This window comes from Suncus etruscus, chromosome 4 (genome assembly GCF_024139225.1).
Source record: "Suncus etruscus isolate mSunEtr1 chromosome 4, mSunEtr1.pri.cur, whole genome shotgun sequence".
Lineage (NCBI taxonomy): Eukaryota > Metazoa > Chordata > Mammalia > Eulipotyphla > Soricidae > Suncus > Suncus etruscus.
In genome coordinates this window covers 42,462,891-42,483,090 of record NC_064851.1, presented here as the reverse complement: position 1 = coordinate 42,483,090, position 20,200 = coordinate 42,462,891, and the positions used below count along the sequence as shown (strand labels likewise).

Below are 20,200 nucleotides of genomic sequence, written 5' to 3'. Positions count from 1 at the left end.
TTTTCATCGTATTATCAAAGAACAGTTTTAAAGTCATTCACATAAGAATTAAGGAAGAGAAAATTTGACTTACTGTATAACTCTTCCCATTTTTGTTCAATGAAATTAAAACATATATTATGTTCCTTATGACTTTGAAAATGAGTCTCATTTTGTATCAAACTAGAAAAATTATTGTTGTATAATTTTGATTGAAACTAATGTGAACTACAAGTCTTTCACAGTTATATTTATGGTACATAGTGACAGTGAATGAGGGCAATCCCACCACCAGTGTTGACCTCTCTTTGTCCCTATTCCCAGCATGCATCCCATATTTCCACCCTTAGCCCAGTGGATTGCTAGTGTAACAGGTCCCTTTTGTGTATAGCTTATTATAGTTTAGGTCTCTTGATTCTATTGCTGTTGACTTTGGATTGGTATTTATGTCTGATCATTTTTTATTTCCACTCAGTGTTCATGAGTCTGCTTGCCCCTGGTACCATCACTTTTTTTTTTCTCAATTTATGAGGCAGAACAAGATGATTCATGTTCTATGGTTCTGTTAAAAAAAAAAAAAAGCAGGGAGGTGTCCCTGTCTAGAAGCTATAAATATAAATTTAAAAGAAGAAAGAAAAAGAAAACAACAAAACAAAACAAAAAAAGGAAGGGGGAAACTGGTATGGCAAGGTTTTTTTGGTTTTGTTTTGTTTGTTTGTTTGTTTTTGCTTTTTGAATAGGCACAGTAAGTATTGGGGAACTTAGAAGGAAAATCCCCTTGGCCTAAGAGATACAGGATTTCTCCATCCTTGGAGCATACTGGCATGGGATCAACTACAGGCTTCAGTCATGTTCATTGTTGGACCCCCATATCTTTTTAAGATGCCAGGAAATGTTCTGCTCGGTTGTGGTTGTCAAAGTCAGTCTTCTGTAATTAGAGATAGTTGTTTTTGCACAGGTCCTAAGTCAAGGAGAGAGTCTTTATGTTTCCAGAAGTTCCACTCAGTCATGATTGTTGCAGGAAGTCTTCTGTAAGTCTTCAGATCTTGGTTTTTGAACAGATCAAACTATAGAGTGTCATCTCACTGTTAGGTGATGAGGTAGGGCAACCTGACATAGATCAAGTTGTTGCTTGTTTCCTCATCATCAGGATGTCATATGCACGTAGCCTGAGTGGTATCTCCTGTTCCTTTATCCCCTGAATTTCTCAATGACCTTTAAACCAGTTTTGCTTTCTTATTGGATCCTTGAAAGAATTTTTCATGCACTGATTCTATATTTAAGAGTCAGTTTTAACTTTAAGATTGACTGACAAAGTCTCTAATTATACTGTATTTACTTTTTGTAATTATTTCAGTTTGAATGTATAATTATAATTATATTGTCATGGCTATTGTTATTCCCTTACTATGTATCTTTATACCCCAAAGTGAGTGAGATAAATTTGTACCTATCCTTTTCTTCTAGCTCCACAAAGCCTGATACTCTCAAATTCCACCAATGTGGCAGAAAACTGCATGATTTCATATTTTCTTATATATCTCTTAGTTTCTTTATTCAGTTATCTATTCTTGGGTACTTGTTTTGTTCCCAGGTCTTGGCTATTGTAAATAGTGTTGCAGTAATAAATAATATAAGGACACAAATGTATTTTTAAAATAGTATTTTGGGGCCCTTGGAGTAACTGCTGAAAGGTGGTATTGTAGGTTTGTATGTAATCATAGTTTTTTGTTTCTTGAGAGGTATTCATGTTATTTTACAAATAGGTCAAACAAGTTGACATTCCCACAATGTGGGATAAGGGTTCCTTTACTCCCAACACTGACTTTTTGTTGCCATTGTTGTTGGTTTTATTCTATTTTTTAAATGTGTATCTGGTTTAATCTCTTGTTGTTTGGATTACCTGAGCTTTTATGGGAGAAAGAGAATTTCAATGGGTCCCTAGTAAAATGGTGAAGAAAAGTGAGCACTCTGGTGGTAGATAAGGTGTTGAAAAGTTGTATGCATGAAACCATCATTGACAGTATTGTATATATTATGGTATATCAGTTAAAATGGAGGGAGAGGAGGCTGAATTTGAATTGAAGGAAAATGGGAAGAATCTGCTTGGCTGATTTCAGGAAGATGACAAGAGGAGCCAGACAGGTGGTATTAGAGTGCTTGGTTTGCATTTGACCTGGGTTCAGTCCCTTACATCGCACATAGTGCCCCAACCATTGACAGGAGTGTTCCCTGTACACAGAGATAGGAGTAAACCTTGAGCAGTGCTGGGTCTGACTCAAAACATAAATCTAAAGTGAGACAAGAGAAAGAGCTAAGGGAAATTACTGCCAGGTAATTTGACAAATTTGCCAGTCTGACAAATGAAATGAATAAACCAAATAAAAAAGAAGCTGATTTATCAAATTCCTTCCAAGTCTCCATCCAGGTAATAGAACAATGCCTGAAAGAATGTTAAACACTGAAAAGAAAAATATTTGATTCTAAAAAGTACCTTTTCCTCTTTTTGGAGGGAAATTAACAACCCTGCAAAGACTCAAATGGAGCTCATATGACCTTGGCAAAATCTAACATATACACATATACATGGAATAATGGAAGATGAAAAGTAACCCCCATTTCTCTCCACTCTCATAACACTAGAACAAAAAGAGGCTAAAACACACGAGAGAAACTGGACTTATTCAGATGATTAAAGATAAGGAACCAAACAATTATGCAGATAAAAATGTTGAACAGTTACTATATGATCCAGCATTCTACATCTATACATATTCTTCTAAAAGAAAACATATGTTCACAACAATACTATAAATGAATGTTCATAAGGCAACTATTTTAGGGAGCCAGAGAGAAAGTGCAGTGGGTAAAATGATTGCCTTGCAAAACCAGGTTTGACCCACCCACAACATTGCATAAAGTTCCATCTCCTAAGAACTGACAGAAGTAGCCTTGAGACTACTAGATGTCCAAAATTCCCCCAAAATAAACTAAATGTTTTAAATGGGCACTAATTATCATAGCTCCCAAACAACCTAAATATATCAGCTAGTGAATGAATAATACTGTGGATTAACCATACATTGCACTACTGTTTGGCAGTAAAAAGTAAAAGAATAATAAACATAATCCATGCAAATAGTTCTATTGGTAGATCACATGCTTATATTGTATGAGTTCTGAATTTGATTTCCAGGACTGGATGGTTCCCTAAGCTGGATTTAGTCTCTAAAGAAACCAACCTGTCAACATGTATAAACTTCAAATGCATAATGAATAAAAGCAGCAAACACAAAGATCATTGTTATACAGTCATCATGACATGAAAAGAGCAGAATATGCAAATCCATAGACAGATCATTAATGGTTATGTAGAGTTTAGGAAGAAAAGTGGGGGGCATGGTGGTGAGTAGAGGTTATATGAGTATTGGCTTTTCTTGGAGGTGACAATGAATATTTTAAAATTGTATTATGGTAATAATTATACAATTCTGTAATTAGATTTAAAGCAGTGAATTGTACCTCTTTGCATGTAATTTAAATACATGTGTGTAAATAATATGTAGTTTAATAAAGCTGCTAATGTGCATTTTAATTCATGAATCTATTCATGGATCTATTCTCTGACAAGATGCTTATTTAACTGGAAGTTACTAAATTCCATATATATGTCTCATAAATTAGATCATATATTATAAAATAGTCCAGAAGCTTGAGTAATTGTTGCCTGGATAAAGCAGAAGACTGACCTGAGGTCAATCCCCAGCATCATAGTCTCATAGGCCCTGTCAGAGGTGATCCTTGAGAAGCACAGAACAGGAGTAAGCCCTAACCCCCACAAAACAAAAATTAAATCAGTAAAAACTAAAGTTTTGTAGATATGTTCAGTTTTTTGTTTTTGTTTTTTGTTTGTTTTGTGTTTTGGGGTCACACCAGCAATGCTCAGTGGCTACTCCTGACTCTACGCTCAGAAATCGCTCCTGGCAGGCTCGGGGGACTAGATGGGATGCCGGGATTCGAACCACCATCCTTTTGCATGCAAGGCAAACACCCTATCTGTCTGGCCCCCAGTTATTCTTTTAATCTTTCAATGACACTTTTAATGACTATAAATTTAATGTTTGTCAATTTCAGGCAATGCTGCAGTCATATGAAATCACGGATTAATACATTTCTCTTAAAATATGAACAATAATTACTATTATAAATTTATTTTTAATTTAATCATTCAATATTAACCCACATATCATTTTATATAGAAACAATTTTATGGCTTTCAAATATTAAGAATTCAAAATATAATCATGGATGTCTTGTCAACTTTATAAAAATATTATCTCAAAACTAAAATTTAATACTCTGGCTTTTAAAAACTTTTAGTTTACATTGAGGTAAACCTATTTAAACAGAATGTTTAGGAACACCGTTTCATACCTCTTTAAATGTATGCCACTACAACATGCCTACCATTATAATACCGGTGTTCCTCCTCCAAAATATTTTAAACTCCATCCTTCCTACTTTTCTACTTTAGTATAACGTCAGTTCTATGATCAGACTCAAATAAATCTGGATTGATCTAGTTTCATTTGTCTCATTATATTCCACAGCTGAGAGAAATCATTTGGTATTTGTCTTTTTTTCTGAATTACTTTTGTTTAGTATGACCCCTTCATACGTTGCAAATGGCAAAATTTCATCTTTCCTAATTAGCTGAGTAGTAGTCTCCATTTTTTTTATCCACTCACCTATCCCTGGGTACCTGGAAGGTATTTACATTTTAAATACCATTATTAAGTTTCATTTATATGATTTATATGACAAATAATATACATAGATATAAAATTACTTTTATAAAGAAGCTTAATACATAACTAAAAACTCAGAAAAATTTTATTGTTGATTAACATTTATCAATACAAAGCTTTGAAAGTTATTTGCTTACTGTGGTTGTACTTACACAGCAAAAGCTATTTTTCCCCTCATTTAATTCAAATGCATTTTTTTCATAAGAGACAAATAAGTTTGCCTTCCTTGGTGATGATTTTTAGTTTACCAGATTATAAGAAATTAAAAGAAAGAAAAATAAGACTCAGGTTCCTAGAGTAATTTAAATTCTCACATTTCTAATATAGTTTTTGATTTAGTTGTTAATAATCAATATGGACTGCTCTGATTTTGGGGGCATCTGTATTTTTATCTGACAATGTTATAAAATAATTCTTTAAAATAATATTTTAAATTTGAAAGGAAAGTAGATTTGTGGGCCCAGGTAAATTGGTAAAGAGTGTGCCTTGTACATGCGAGGCCTGAAATTCTCTATGTGCCCACTTCAGCACCCAGGTCTAACCCTTGTGATCCCAGCGCTGAATGTGGAAGCCTCAGGTCTGTATCTCCAAGCCCATAATTGTGTCTAAATCTCCTTAAAACCACCATTGGATGTGCCCTGTGAAATAAAGAAGAGCTTAATATAACACAAGTTACCCTCAGAATGTGTATTCTCCTTTTTCAATAGTCCAGAATATAACAAACAGAATAAAATGGATGCTTGAAATAATTTAAATTTTTTTCTTATTCCTTAATTAGGTCCATAGCAGACTGTTCAATTTACTGAGATCAGATCAGAGGTAAAGATGTCAAGTAGAAGAAAAGGTAAAAAGCTAACAATGCAATTATGTTGTTAGACGTCTTTTGGAGATGAGAAATATCTTTATGTCCAGGCACATAAACAAATATTCACTGTTACTGAAACAGTGATGTCAAGAGATTCACTTCTAAGACTTTGTGTCTAAAATTTAATATCCACATGCCTAGCTATCTACTATTTCTAATTGTTGTTGTGTAGATTAGAAATATAAAACATCGGGGCCAGAGAGATAGCATAGAGGTAAGGCGTTTGCCTTTCATGCAGGAGGTCATCGGTTCAAATCCCGGTGCCCCATATGGTCCCCCGTGCCTACCAGGAGCAATTTCTGAGTCTGGAGCCAGGAATAACCCCTGAGCACTGCCGGGTGTGACCCACAAAAAAAAAAAAAAAAAAAGAAAGAAATATAAAACATCAATTTCTAATCACAAAGTTTATTATAAGACAGTTTTACTTCTTCCTTTTTAATTTATGTCTTTAATATTTTCATAATTGCTGCACTGGTGAACTTTATGTATAATAGAAATGATGAGAGTAGATAATTTTATTAGTTCCTAATCTATAAGGAGGAATCGAATCCAAAAATCTAATCTACAATTAAGCATTCTGTTAGCTATCAGTTTACTATTTTAAATAAAAGGGCTTTATGAGAATACTCTTTTTTTTTTAATGCATAATTTTTTTTATTTAAACACCTTGATTACATACATGATTGTGTTTGGGTTTCAGTCATAAAGGAACACACCACCCATCACCAGTGCAACATTTCCCATCACCCAAGTCCCAAATCTCCCTCCTCCCCACCCAACCCCCGCCTGTACCCTAAACAGGCTCTACATTTCCCTCATACATTCTCAATATTAGGACAGTTCAAAATGTAGTTATTTCTCTAACTAAACTCATCACTCTTTGTGGTGAGCTTCCTGAGAATACTCTTTTGAGAATCATTATCATAAATAGCTGTTGAAAACTCTTAAACATATTAGTATATTCTGAGATAATAAAGGAAAATGACAGTATAATATGTTGAATTAAAATGACAGACTTTTCAGTTTTATTAAATTTACTCTTTGGGGACTGGGAATACAGGATGCAGGGTAGTTACCTGCACAAAGTTGACCAGGTTCAAGCCCATACAGTCCTCAAAACTTGTCAGGAGTGATTACTGAGCACAGAGTCAGGAGCAAGCCCTGAGCATCACTGGGTGTGACTTCAATACAACAACAACAGCAATAAAATCAATCACTCACGAATAGGGGAGATAGGAGGGCAGGTAAGGTGCTTGCCTTGCACATGGGCAACGTGAGTTCCATTCTCAGCACCCCATATGGTCCTCCAACCCCACCAATAGTAATCCAAGAGGGCAGAGCCTGAATACACTGGGTGTTGCTGCAGAATAAAATTAAGTAATTAAAATAATCTTTTATCTATAATCACTTATTTTTTCATTTATCACTGTTTTACAATCTTATTAAATGTCAGGGGTACCAGAGATCAAATGGGTGTCAGGTGTAAGTCACATGTGTCCTGAATGATAGATTTGTTTTTTAAATTCTAAATTAATCCTATACTCCTAACATAGCTTTCTTCAAATGATATTTTTTTTATGGACAGTTTTAAGTACTAATAATAAAACCTCTGTCAGATAATATAATTTGTGCTTCCCAAGGATTTCCCCCCACCTATTTCATTGAAATTGTCAAATGCTTTGGCTTATTATTAATCATAATTTTTAAATTTCTTCATGCTTTTAATATCTAAAGGATCTATAATGACGCACTCTTTCACTGATAATTCTGGTAAGTTGGGTTCCCTTTCTCTGGCCTACAAGTTTATAGATTTGCTAGAGTCATTCATATTTAGAAAGAACACAAAATTTGGCTTAATTATATTTTCTATCATTTGTGTGTTCTACTTCATTGACTATGTTTATCAATCTATTATTTTTTTTGTTTTGTTTTTGGGTGTGTTGTGTGTGTGAACTTGGCTATGCTCAAGGCTTACTCCTGATTCTGTGCTCAATGATCACTCCTGGCAAAAGTTTAATGGTATAGGGTGCTAGAGATCAAAATGGGGTCAGTCCTGTGCAAGACAAACAATGGTCCCTTACATCTATTACTTTATGATATGTTACAGAAGCCCTGGAATCTGTTATTTTCTCCAGAAGAATATGGATTTTACTTTAACAGGCCTTTCACTTAGTTATAATCAAATCCAAACTCTATATTTCTTAATCAAAGCTAGATCTAGACTTAATCAAAGCTCAGGTCTTTTAGTCTTCCAAGTTGTTGCTTGCAGCCAAACATCATGGACTGTTACCTCTACTAACCTTTCTGGAGTCAATCAAACAAATAAAAAAGTTCTTCTTCAGATTCTGAGATCCTTTACTTGATTCTTTCAGAATTTTCTACTCACTTTGTAGGCACTATGAAGGAGAGTAGGGCTGAAGCTTAAGGCTTGAGGTTTAGCAGAGAGACAGAGGTATTGTTCTGGAGAAAAGCACACACCAAAGTGCAGTCAGTCAGTTCCTTTTCTCAAAGATCAGCTTCTAGTTTCAACTTACTTCCAGTTTCTACTCACTTTCAGTTGCTCTCTCGAGCCTTCCAGAAGTTGGTTTTTAATCTGCTGTTCTAACTAATCTGCTAGAAGGTTAATTGGTAGAAACCATCCCAACCATTGGTATTTTATTTTCTGAAAGGCATTTAATTTTTTTTCTCTGAAGACTATCCAAAACCCTTAATTTATCATGTTATTTCAGTACATTTCAAGGCATATCCCTTCCCCAAAAAACTTTTAAAGTTAAGAGGCTTCTAATTTAAACTGCTCTTAATGATTCACCTGCAAAGAGCAAATCTCAAATTTGACTAATATAATGAAACTGCAAATGTCAGAAATTCAATTTGTGGGCTGATACATTTCTCAGTATATTACCCAACAAAAGCAACCTCTTTAGCATTCTAGAACTAAATTTACTTTAAAAAATATTTATTTGTTGGCCAAACTGGTAGGCACTTGCTTTGCACACAGCTGATCTGGATTGGATCCCTAGCATCCCATAAGGTCCTTTGAGCATCACCAGGAGTAATTCCTAAGTGCTGAACCAAAAGTGGCTATTAAGTATTGCTGGGTGTGACCTAAACCCACAAAATATTTTCGTTTTCTTTTGGGGTCACATCTGGTGGTGCTCAGGGTTTATTCCTAGCTCTACACTCATAAATCACTCCTGACAGGGCTTGGAGACAATAGAGGGATTAAACCCTGGTCAGCCATGTCTAAGGCAAGTGCCCTACCTGCTTGTACTGCCTCTCCACTCGCAGAATTAAACATTATTGGGAGTGTATCACCGAAGCAAAAACATCTTGTAGGAGTAAACAAATAAGTCTGTGAGTACAAACATGTATTATCTTGTTTCATTCTATTAGGAATGAGTTGTTCGCAGAAGGCAATTCTTTCTATCTTAAAAGGGTAAATGTAGAAAGACACAGCTAGCTTTTGATGTTTAATTAAACCTCCATGAAACAGCTACAAAAACTCATTTGTAGACAATATCATTATAATAAAATCTATTATGATTCTCTAGAAAATGTGGTATTACTGCTGGGTGTTAGGAAAGGAATCTGTCCAGTTTCTTTGTGTCTCAAATGAATAACTAAGTAAAACACAGGAGATGCTGAGCTGGAGTTGATTTGAAAGCAAAAAGCAGACTGGGCAGAATGCAGAGGGTGGCTCTGATGTACTTGAGGAACTTTTTAGTATTGCCTGAAGGGGGTGTCTAGGTGATGCCAGAGTGGCCTTGGCAACTTGGCTGATGTTAACAGGCATGTGTAGGTTTGGGGAAAGGATTACTAAGGGCTACTGGCACCTCAGTTTTTCCACCTTCTAACTGCATGGAATGTCTGGGAGGGGCATTTGGGACCCCCAACTATAGTCTGCTGAGAAGTCCTGGGTTTGTGTGTGTGTGTGTGTGTGTGTGTGTGTTATGTGTGTTTGTGTTTTCATTGTTCTTATTCCCCATTTAGCCTCCCTATTATATACAATTGGCTGCAGTAGATGCCCTGCAGTGGCCACAGCCCTCATACACGTTTCACAGCAGCACCAACTTCAAACCCAGAGAAATGATGTTGAAAACAAAGATTTCTGAAGGTTGAAGGACAAGGAAAAAGGAAAACAATGAGGTTAAAATAAAAGCTGGAGTAGATACGGATGACAGTGAGTTGTTTGGGAGGAAGGAAACACCTGAGAGCCAAAGGGAACAATGAAGGTTCCAAATGCTGAAAGAAGCCAATGAATGTATAAAGACAAGAGTTAGAGAGACAGTGCATCAGGTAGGGGAGGGAACTTGCCTTACATGCAGCTGACCCAAGTTCAATCCGTGGCACCACTTAACAGTCCCCTGAGAATCACCAAGAGTGATCCCTGAACACAGAGCCAAGAAAAATCCCTGAGCACTTCTAGGGGTGACCCAAGCCAAACCCAAACAAAAGACTAGCCCTGGAAGCTCCCCAGATCATATCAAACATCAGAAACTCAGAATTATACTCCCTAGGAAACAAAAGGCAAGGAACAAAACACAAAAACACAAAGAATGACTTCAGAGGCTCCTCTCCCTAAATGCATACTTATGAAATTGAATCTCACTGAGAATATGGTTTTGAGAGGTAGGTGGGCCATATGGGTTATGCTCAGGGTCTTAGGGTACTATCTGGGATTCTAGGGTTCAAAGCTGCATATTTTAGCTTAAGAGCCAATAAAGTAGATTTTCCCACCCTGCAGAAGCCTGTCTTTCTCTTAAACACATAAGTCTTTCTCTCCCCTTAAATTTCTCTAAATAATTTGTTTTCAACAAAACTGGTTTTGCTTCATTGAAAAATTAGTTACTGAAACATGACTTTTCATATGGACAAAAAACAAAACTAATAACCCCAAGCCTGCAAAGTAATCCCAGAGGATCTGATAAATAAGGTATCACATATGCATTCACATCAATACAGGACTTTTCTTCATACCTTTGGGTTCCATATGGTCCTTCTGTCATATTCAAACAATAAAGAATTATGTTGTACCATTGTTTTTAATAGAAGAGTCAGCTTTCTCCTATTAAAAGTTGGTCAAAACTCTTAAATAATGTCTTGTAGCCTGCCCAAAGGTCATAAGACATAAATTTCAATGCATCTGGTATAATTGATTTAAAACAGATTCTGGGAGAGAGGGAAAGATTTGTTTTTAAATAAACCCAAAGGTTGAGAAATACATGTTTATGAGTTATCTCAATACTAGCTCTAGTGTTTCAAAGAGATACTGGGCCTACTTTACATTTTTTTTCTTAACTCCTTGCTCTTCCTTCCCATTTTACAAGATACTATTTGTCCTGCCTCCTTGGAAGGGTTCTTTAAAGAACATATAGTTCTTCCGGATTCCCCTGATTCTAAATATTTGTCCTCTGGAACACATTTCAGTTACTTCTCTGAGCTTTAAAACCTTTTTGAATCAATTCAGAATTGATTTTTAAATCTTGCCAGTTCTTTTTTCCTCTCTTCTGAACCCTCTTTTTTTTCTAAGTTCAACACCATTTCCTTACCAACTGCTATTCACAGCTGGATACTTTATACTATAAACTCATATTTTAAAATGAAACTCATTGGATACGAGAAAATTACTTCAAGCTCACTCCTCTATTTGTGACTATACATTACAGTCCTCCCTTCCCCTGAAGCACTGTCACACTTCTCTTTTGTTTCATGAATAACATCAGGAAAAAGTTCAGTCATTCTCTAGGTACCTTCAATAATACTCAGGAACATTTTAACATATTCTCACCAAACTACTTAAAGCAAAATTCTCACTTCATCCTCTTGTAAACAATAACATGTGAATGTTCCAGATGTTCTAGATACCCTGTTTGATTGCCTGTGTTAACTGCCCCAGCTCCTCATCCCACAAAAGACCTATAAGCATCATGTAGTATTAAAGTTTCCTTCACTTCTTTCTCCTATTCTGACTTTTTCCACACCTCTCATATTTGTAGTGAGACAATATGTCCTTTTCTGTGCCTATTCTCTCATGAAAGTCACTTTTAGTTGTACACTCCACATTGTGTAATGATCAGCCTATTCCAACCAGAGGGGTTTGTAATCCTCTTTGCTTGTTATCTCACCCTTCTCTCTAAGGTAGATATTATTTCTCTTAGGTAAATCCTATTCTTAATTAAAGAAACCCATCTGGACCATTACTCTCTCTAAAAAACCAACTGCCTCAAATACTATTGATGTGCTCAATAAATTTGCAAACTAACGAGGTATGCCCTATTACCAAGGGAGCAATTTATTAATGAAACATAGCTTTCATGTATGGTACCTAGAGGCCAAGGCTTTGTCTAAAAACTCTGTCTTCCAATTTATGTAATACCAGTTAAATCTGCAGAAGCTTGATGAACAAATTAAAAACAAAAACTTGTTTAGAAGGTGCCTCTAACAAGCATGTAATAGAGACAAAGAATTAAAGTGCTTTCCTAGTTACTGTAAAAATGTCTTTCAGAATATCTACTCTCATTCAGGAAATAGAAACTACCTATGTTTTATTCTATGCAATGGCTCTAAGGAATATAAAAACATCTCTGATCTCAATGTATATACTTTGATTGAATAATTATTTGTGTAAACAACTAAAAAGTATGATTGTACAAATAAATAGTAAATAAGTGGAGCATTAGGTATACTTCTTGCTGCCTAAATTAAATGTGAATTGACAAAGAATTTAAAAATAAAAGGCATATGGGCTCAAGTAAGAAATAGCATTTTGAGTGGGCCTTAAAGGAGATGCATTATTTCAGCTGGTTGCGGTTTGGTCAAAGGTGAAGAGTGTGGTGGGAAGATACTGGAATTGTCATGGTGTCTTGAATGATAAGGAAAGTCAGAAATCAGAAGAGGCAGAAAACAGGAAAGCATGTTTGCCAAGAAATACAAATTCCAATCCACTGAAATAGGGTTAGTAAAGTTCTAAAAGATATGCCAAGTAGATGGGGGCTGGATTCATAGTGCAAACCCACCAATATTTGATTTCCATCACCCCACCAACTCTAAGCTCTCCAGGAGTGATTTCTGAGCACAGATCCATGAGTACCACTGGATGTGCCCCCCCAAAAAAAAGATATGCCAAATAGAGCAAGCAAAGAAAGACCTATATAAGGTGAGTAAATAATTGTAGGACTGCCAAAAAGAAAAAGATATGATTCAAAAGTTAAAGATGTCAAAAACTGGATTAGACTTTAGTCTGGCTGTAAGAAGACTGAATCACTGATAGCACTGACTAATCACTAAAGGCATCTAAAATACACATCAATTGAGGTACAGCAAAAATTTCAATCAATGCTGGGAGTTTTGATCCCATCATCTGCTGACAGTGGGTGAGTGCCTGACCGAAGCTGTCCTTTATACGTGTTTTTAAATTTAGTATGCATTCCAATCCTGCTAACTAGGCTTACTGACTGCTTTATGCATTGGGAGGTTATGATACTAAGAAGTTCAGTAGCGTGAATAAATATGTACTCGTACTGTAGAAAAATTCAAAAGCATAATTTTCTGGAGTGGAGCCATAGTACAGTAGGAAGGGTACTAGCTTTGCATGCAGCTGACCTGGGTTCAATTCTGGCATCCCCTATGGTTCCCCTAGCCACCCACCAAGAATAATTTTTGAGTATAGAGCCAGGAGTAATCCCTGAGTACACTGGGTGTGGCCCATAAACAAAACCAGAAGCAGCACTTCTTATCATGAAGCCAAATACGTTATCACAGAGCTATCAGCTTATATTTTGTGATTTATATTTTAAAAGAAATTATGATAATTCAAGGATACCTGAATACTAATGCCATCCTTGTTAGTTCCAATTAACTAATTATTGACCTAGGGCACAATCTACAGCACTCCAGGGATTAAATACAAAATCTTAGAAATATGAATGAGTAAAACACCCATTATGTCCAGCTCTTAATCAGTCATTTAATATAGATTAGTGGCAAATAGTACATGGGTTTGGGAAAGAGATAGCTTTGATTCCAAATGTGAATTCTCTTGCACAGTAATTATATGGAAAACCCAGGACAAAGAGACTATTTATTGACTTGATCTCAGTTTTCTCATTGTCATTATGGTACTTTAAAGCAAGTTGAGGTAGAGAAAACAATGACTTTGGAAAATGGAAAAGGTATTTAAGGCTAATAAAACAGTCTCATTCAGTCATTAACTTTGCTGTACATTGTCTTGGTGCAAATCACAAACTATAAAGTAGATGGCACCTTATGGGTTTACCACAAAAACAGGACATCCTGTAAAGCTTGTACCTATAGCAGCTAGAATATATTATAGCAATGAAACACCATGTTAAATCATTAATATTTAACTAAAGAGTTTGTTTTTACCCCATTTTCTCTTAAATGTGGGCTCCTTTATAGTTTTATTGAGGCTATCACTTAAAAACATTATAGACTATTAGAAAGCAATAACATCCATCTGATAAAAATAATTCTTTTACTACTCTGCTTTAAAAATTTTATTTATATATTTTTGCATGTTTAGTTCTAGGAATTCACACACACACACACACACACACACACACACACACACACACACACACACACACACACGGCAAAGTGCCCAACCATTGAGATACTGGTCCAGCTTTTATTCATCATTTTTAACTTAGGAGTTTCATTTAAAATTAAATACAACTTCCTTGAATTACTAAACCATAAGAATTAAAAGACTGCTAATTTCATACTTTTAAAATATACAAACTTTGTAAATTAGAAAAATATTCTTTTTATCTTACAACTAGTACCTTTTTTTTTTCTCACTAAAAGCTTTTCCTTCTAAAAACCTTGGTTGTTTCACTAACCAAGTGCTGAATGTGAAATAAGAGGAGGTCGGTACCATTAACAAAGGCTTTGTTAATTTTATTATTAAGAAATGGCTGGGGCATGCTTTGTAGCTCTGCCATGATGATGGGTTTGGAATGCTTCAGTCAATCTATGAAATGACCCATGAAAAGATCATCCTTGCAAAGCTACTCCCCTACCTCTGATGAGGGGAGAAGGAGGACAGGGGACAGGACTGTCTTCATGATAGAATTCAAGCAATCACTCCAAAGTGAAACAAATCGAGGTCACACCCTAGGTCTTTCCATGAAAGCAAGTCTGGGGAAATTTAAAGAATGCTTAAATTAGACCTAATCGCTTCTAATCCATACATTAAGACATCAGTAAATTTTGTGACTTTCAGTTCATAGTTGGAGGCATACACGTAATTTTGAAAATAAAAATGTAGAAATGCGTAAAGATGATCTGCTCTGGCCATCTGGCAGTGTGGTGCCAACCACGAGGTTGCCAGCCAGAGTCAAGGCATTTTAATGACTGGTGCGCAAAAGAAAGACACCTCAAGCCCGCCTATGGAAGCCACCACATGCTGGTCCCAAGAAGCAGCTACTGGGGAAAGCCAGATTCTTATGAGAGGGGCTAGAGACGCCCCCAGTGACAAACAACTACCATTTCCTTTTCCCCATTTCTCTCCCCAAGGCTATGATCAAAGACATCCTCGCCGCCCCTACACCCCACTTCTATTGAAGAATGGGTTCGAATCTGTGACTTCTACAAGAATGGCAACTTGAAAGCGCTTCCAAACTGGTTCACTGGTAGTTTCGAATGCTTGGGGGGGGGGGGGGTAATCTAAAAGCAAGCGAAGTTTGACCCTGCTGCCAAATTACCAAAATATGGGTAAGTGGGCTTGAAATTGGGGATCCGTTGGAAGCTGGTTACCAAGGCACCAGGGTGGGATGTCTGCACACCGACACCCTGGTGGAGAAGAAAGGGGTTGGCATCCACGGGGACACCCCAAGGTAGACTCTAAGCTGCAAAGTCCATCCCCAAGTCAGTCAATCACCTTGTGCTGGACACCAACTGGACGCAGAACAATCCCTGGGAAAGCTCGGGTTGGGGTAAAAAGCCAGAGTGCTGGTCTCCACCGCCGGCCTACACACCTGGTTTCTGGGGCCCACCCTCTCCCCACTCTCCAGCAGCTACAGATCAGACATCGCCCTCTCGGTCCCTGGGGGACCTCCCAATTCCTCTCTCTCCTCCCCCAAAGTGCTCTAACTAGGAGGGATCTGAGCTGCCCTGGGTAGAGAGCAGATCGGAGCAAGGCCTAAGGGGTGTCTCCAGGAATCTAAAGGCAGAAAAAAAGCCAGCATCAACCCCCTTCCCCGGGCGCCTTTTTCTCCGCGTCTCCCTCCCCAAACCTCGACCCCACCCCAACTCCGCGGAACCTGCAGCAACCCTCCGCTGCTCGGGGCGCAGGGCTGGGTCCACCGCTGGAAAGCCAGCCAGGGCTGGAGGGGGAGTTTGCGGGGGAACAGGAACCGCTGCAGCGTGGGAGGCTCCGAGGACCTCACCCCGGGCCGGCACCCCCTTTTTTCCGCCAGCCCCAAAGGCGGTCCGGGGAGCGAGCGCGGGCTCCATCCAGCGCACCTAGCGGACCCAGCCCGGCGGGCGCTCCGCAGCGGGCGGCCCCGGGGCATCCCTCCCGGGGCGATCCCCGCCCGCCCATACCTCGGGGCGCTTGGGGACCGGGCGAGGACGGAGCTGGGGAGCGGCGAGCTTGGTCTCGGGGTGGCTCAGCGGCGGCCGGCGGCAGCGGGGAGGCTGGCGGGGCCGCCGCGCATGGCTTGTCGCGCCCCCGGAGCAGTGCGGCCGCGGCCACGGCGGCGCCTTCCTCCCTTCGTCCGAATGAATCCTCTTCGCGGGCTCCCGGCCGGGACGCAGCTTCCGATCGAACGCCCCAGCCCCGCAGCCCGGCCCCTCGAGCCGCCTCCAGCGCCGCCCCGCGCGCAGCCGGGCCAGCGGCAGCCAGCGCCGCCCAGCGCCCGGGCCCGGGGTGGCCGGTACCACCGCCGTCCCCGCCCGGCCGCCCGCCCGCCCGGCCTCCCGCCGCTGCAGCCCGCTGTGACGCAGGCCGAGGCCCGCGCCCGGGAACTTCCTCCGCTGCACCGACAGAGCCCCCCGCGGCCCGCCCAGGATGGCCCGGCCCGGCCCGCGCGCTCTGCTCAGGACCTGGGTGCAGCCTTTCTTCGGGACGTGGAGGGTCGCTTCCTAGCCAGGCCTCGAACGCCTAGGCGCTCCTGGCTGTCCCTGCTGACCACACCCGCCCACCCCCACTGCTCCCCGAACCCTAACAAAGCGCGCAAAAGCTAGGCTTCCTCGGCGCAACGCTTGCACGGCCTTCGCGCCCCCTTTTATCCCGGGGTACGTCGGGCGCTGTGTGTGTGGGGGCTTCATGGCTGCAAAAATATCTCCAGGGATGGACTTGATTTTTATCCCATTTCACACCCTCCAGAAAACCCAAGGAACTTAATGAGGGAAAAGGGGTGGGGGTGGGGTGGGAATTTGGAAGCGGTTGAGAATGGAGAAGGACAAAGCGAACCCCAATCTGTCTGGCTACAGAGCCCCTGGAGACACTCGTACCTGGAGTCCCGTGTCCTTGTGCACCCCCTCTCCGCATACCTCCGTGTCTGTCCCCAGACCCAGAGGCCAGGTTCTCAGGCCTCGCTGCAGCAGGTTGCTTGGAAGCTGAGAAGGAACATGCTGTCTGCTCCTGAGCTCTCGGGGGCAAGCGTGCACCATCAGAACTACCTGTTGTTTTAAGACAGTTGTGACTGTGGAGGAGGGGGTTCTCTTTATTGATTGATCCAGATCCTGCTTTGCTTCCCCCCCCCAGGTCCTCATCTGGTTGCTGGACTACCCCCCCTTCCTGAAAATGGACTCTGGGGGCGACCTGCCCAATGTGAAAATGTGCAAAAATGTGGAGAACCCAGGGATGCCTTTTCAATACCATTCTCCCCCTAAGGACACCATAATTTAAATTATTCACAGTACAAAGAGTCAGAAAAGACAGACCAATGCCTTCATTCATTAACAGTTAACTAGTGGCTTTGTTCAGCTATAGACCTTGAGAAAGTAAGCACTTCTTTTTACCCCATTTGTTTCCAATTGTGAAAATAAAAAAAAAGGAATTTTATCTAAAAGTCATTCTCTTGGGCTTTTAACCAAGTTCCTTGCTTGGTTAAGTTGGATTACACATTTTTCAGGGTATAGGCAACAACTGACACCTCCTTAGGCATTGAGATGCCTCAGCCAGCCTTAATTAAGCCATTTAGCATTCTAGGTTGGGGCCTTCTTCTCTAAGGAACAAGTGGTAATACTTTCTGCAGTTTCTGGAGAAAAGGAAAGACTCTTCAGCAATTTGCTAACAATATATGGGAGCAACTTTTAAGCCTCCAGAACTATCTAATGTAGTAGCTCTAACTTTTAAGTACCTAATCTGGAATTTAAGCTCTCTAAGAGCGCCACATGCACCAGTCCAGAGCCAATGTACAGTCGCTGGTAGAGCACTTGCCTTACACACAGAGAAGCCAGGTTAAATTCCAGACAGCCCATATCCTTTCCCATGCCCTGCCAGGAGTGAGTTATTTCTGAGCACAAAGACAAGAGTAAGTCCTAAGCATCGCTATTGTGCACTCCCTTCGACACCCCCCCCCAAAAAAACAAAAAAACAAAAACAAGAAGCGCCAGAGACACATATACGCCCTGGGGTGCTTTCCAAATGCATCCCTCTTGTGTGTTCATGCCCAGAAGTCTGTAGACATCCTTGAAATACCTGCTCAAATACCCATTCAGTGTTGAAGAACTAACTTTATACTTTGGAGTTAGGTAAGCCAAAAAATAAATTCCAATTCTTGCATAAGAATAGGAAGGCTTTTGCTTTATTCCCCTGTTTTGGTAATATATTGTTCTATTAACAAGATATTATCAATACGATATGGCTCTCTGATCTTTAGACAATGTTTAAAGCGCCAAGAACAGTGTCAGTCACTGTAAGTACTCAGTAAATTGTACTTACATTTTATGCTCTGAAAGTGGGGGGGAGGGAAACCCTACAAAAACAGCAGTAAGAATAAGAAAACAACAAGGATTGGAGATGGGATCCAGCCCTGCAATTCAAGCTCCCCTCCTGCCCGTCTTCCCAGTTGCTTAAATGCAACATTCAGTTCTATGCTATGCCTGTTGTCTAAGGTTAAGCAGGAAAACTCTACTGTTGAGGCAAGCGATTCAAATGCACACACAAATCTGAAAGGCAGAAGTCTGAAAACCTGCCATATTGCTCAGTTCCCCTTAATTTGTGCCATGTCAGCCTTAATCAATCTAGTCACCTAATGTGTCAACCTAACTCAAGTTCCATATATATATCAAGCCCTTGATAAAAAATAAATCATCAGATTGAACAAGGTTTCAAAAATGTGTATAGCACAGATCCTTTCTGTTTTCAAGCACTCACAGTTCATAAGAGATGGAATATGGAATGCATACAAATTGGAAAAAAAACATGTTGAACTTCAAGGGCTCAGTGGGCTAGGTGAACTATGAATATAAAGCCATTCTCTCATACTCTTTGTTTTTGGAGGGGGGACATCTTATAAGGCTCAGGGGTTACTTCAGAGTCTACTCTCAGGGATCACCCCTGACATGGCTTGAGTGTATGGGTGCCGGGCATTGAACCCTGGTAAGCTGTGTGCAAGGCAAATGCCCTACCCACTGTATTATCTGCCCTGACTTGTTCTTTCTCTTAATAGCCAATTCTTTCGGCCAAAGTTTGCCTCTCAATAATGGACTTCCACCATTCTGCTTACCCATAAGTTAACCGTGGAATGACCACAAGGAGCAGAAGTAGGCCTTTCTGGCCCAGGCAAGACCACTATTAAGGAATTTGAAATCATACAACTGGGCCCACATCCACTTTTATGTGATTCTGAGTTACTTAGCCTTTGAACTTTAATTTGCTCAACTGCCCTTTGGAACATCAAGAACTATATACTTCTCTGGTTATGGTGAGACTTAAAATATCTTCAGCTAAGCCAGAAAACACCCCTGAGATCCACTGAGTGCATACCACCCCACCCCACACCCCCAGTGAAAAGAATATCTGCAACCCCTTTAGTGGGTTGCAGGGAAAAGGTAATTATACTGTACTTTTTTGTTTGCTTAATTACAAAAAATAGAAGTTGGGCAACTCATGCTTAGAAGCATAATTCAAATCACATCTGTGAGTCCCTGCAGTGTTCAGGCAAGCATTATCCTTTTTGTTTCTTGTTTCCCCCACCACATTTAACTTTACTTGTATTTCAGAGCTTACGTTGCTGTGCTACCTTAGCTCTCTACATTTTCTCCCACTCTTCTAGGAACATATCAGGGACTGTGTCTTTTTTCTTCTCTGCTATACCTGATATCTTGTAAGAACAAGTTTTAAAAGGTTTCAGTTACTTGTTCTGATTCTTTCAGTATCAATGGCCTACTCTAAAATCTGAACACTTTAGCTTAAAAGAGTTTATATTAAAAGTATGTATTGATTTCCAGTTTTTTTGAGGACTATCTATATTGTTTTCCAGAAAGACTAGACTAGATGGTATTCCCACCAGCAGTGAATGAGAGTTCCTTTATCTCCACATCCAAGCCAGCACTCATTGTGCTTGTTCTTTGT

The 20,200-nt window shown here is 39.6% G+C and overlaps 1 protein-coding gene across 1 annotated transcript in view; it reads right to left on the bottom strand.

The window, feature by feature from the left end:
• Nucleotides 1-16,308, bottom strand: part of LRRC8C (leucine rich repeat containing 8 VRAC subunit C) — a 93,351-nt gene extending 77,043 nt beyond the window's left edge. Inside the window, exon 1 of the mRNA XM_049772203.1 lies at nucleotides 16,219-16,308. The gene's annotated coding sequence lies outside the window, so the exon portion shown is untranslated. The remainder of the gene's footprint in view (nucleotides 1-16,218) is intronic.
• Between the last annotated feature and the right edge of the window lie 3,892 nt (nucleotides 16,309-20,200).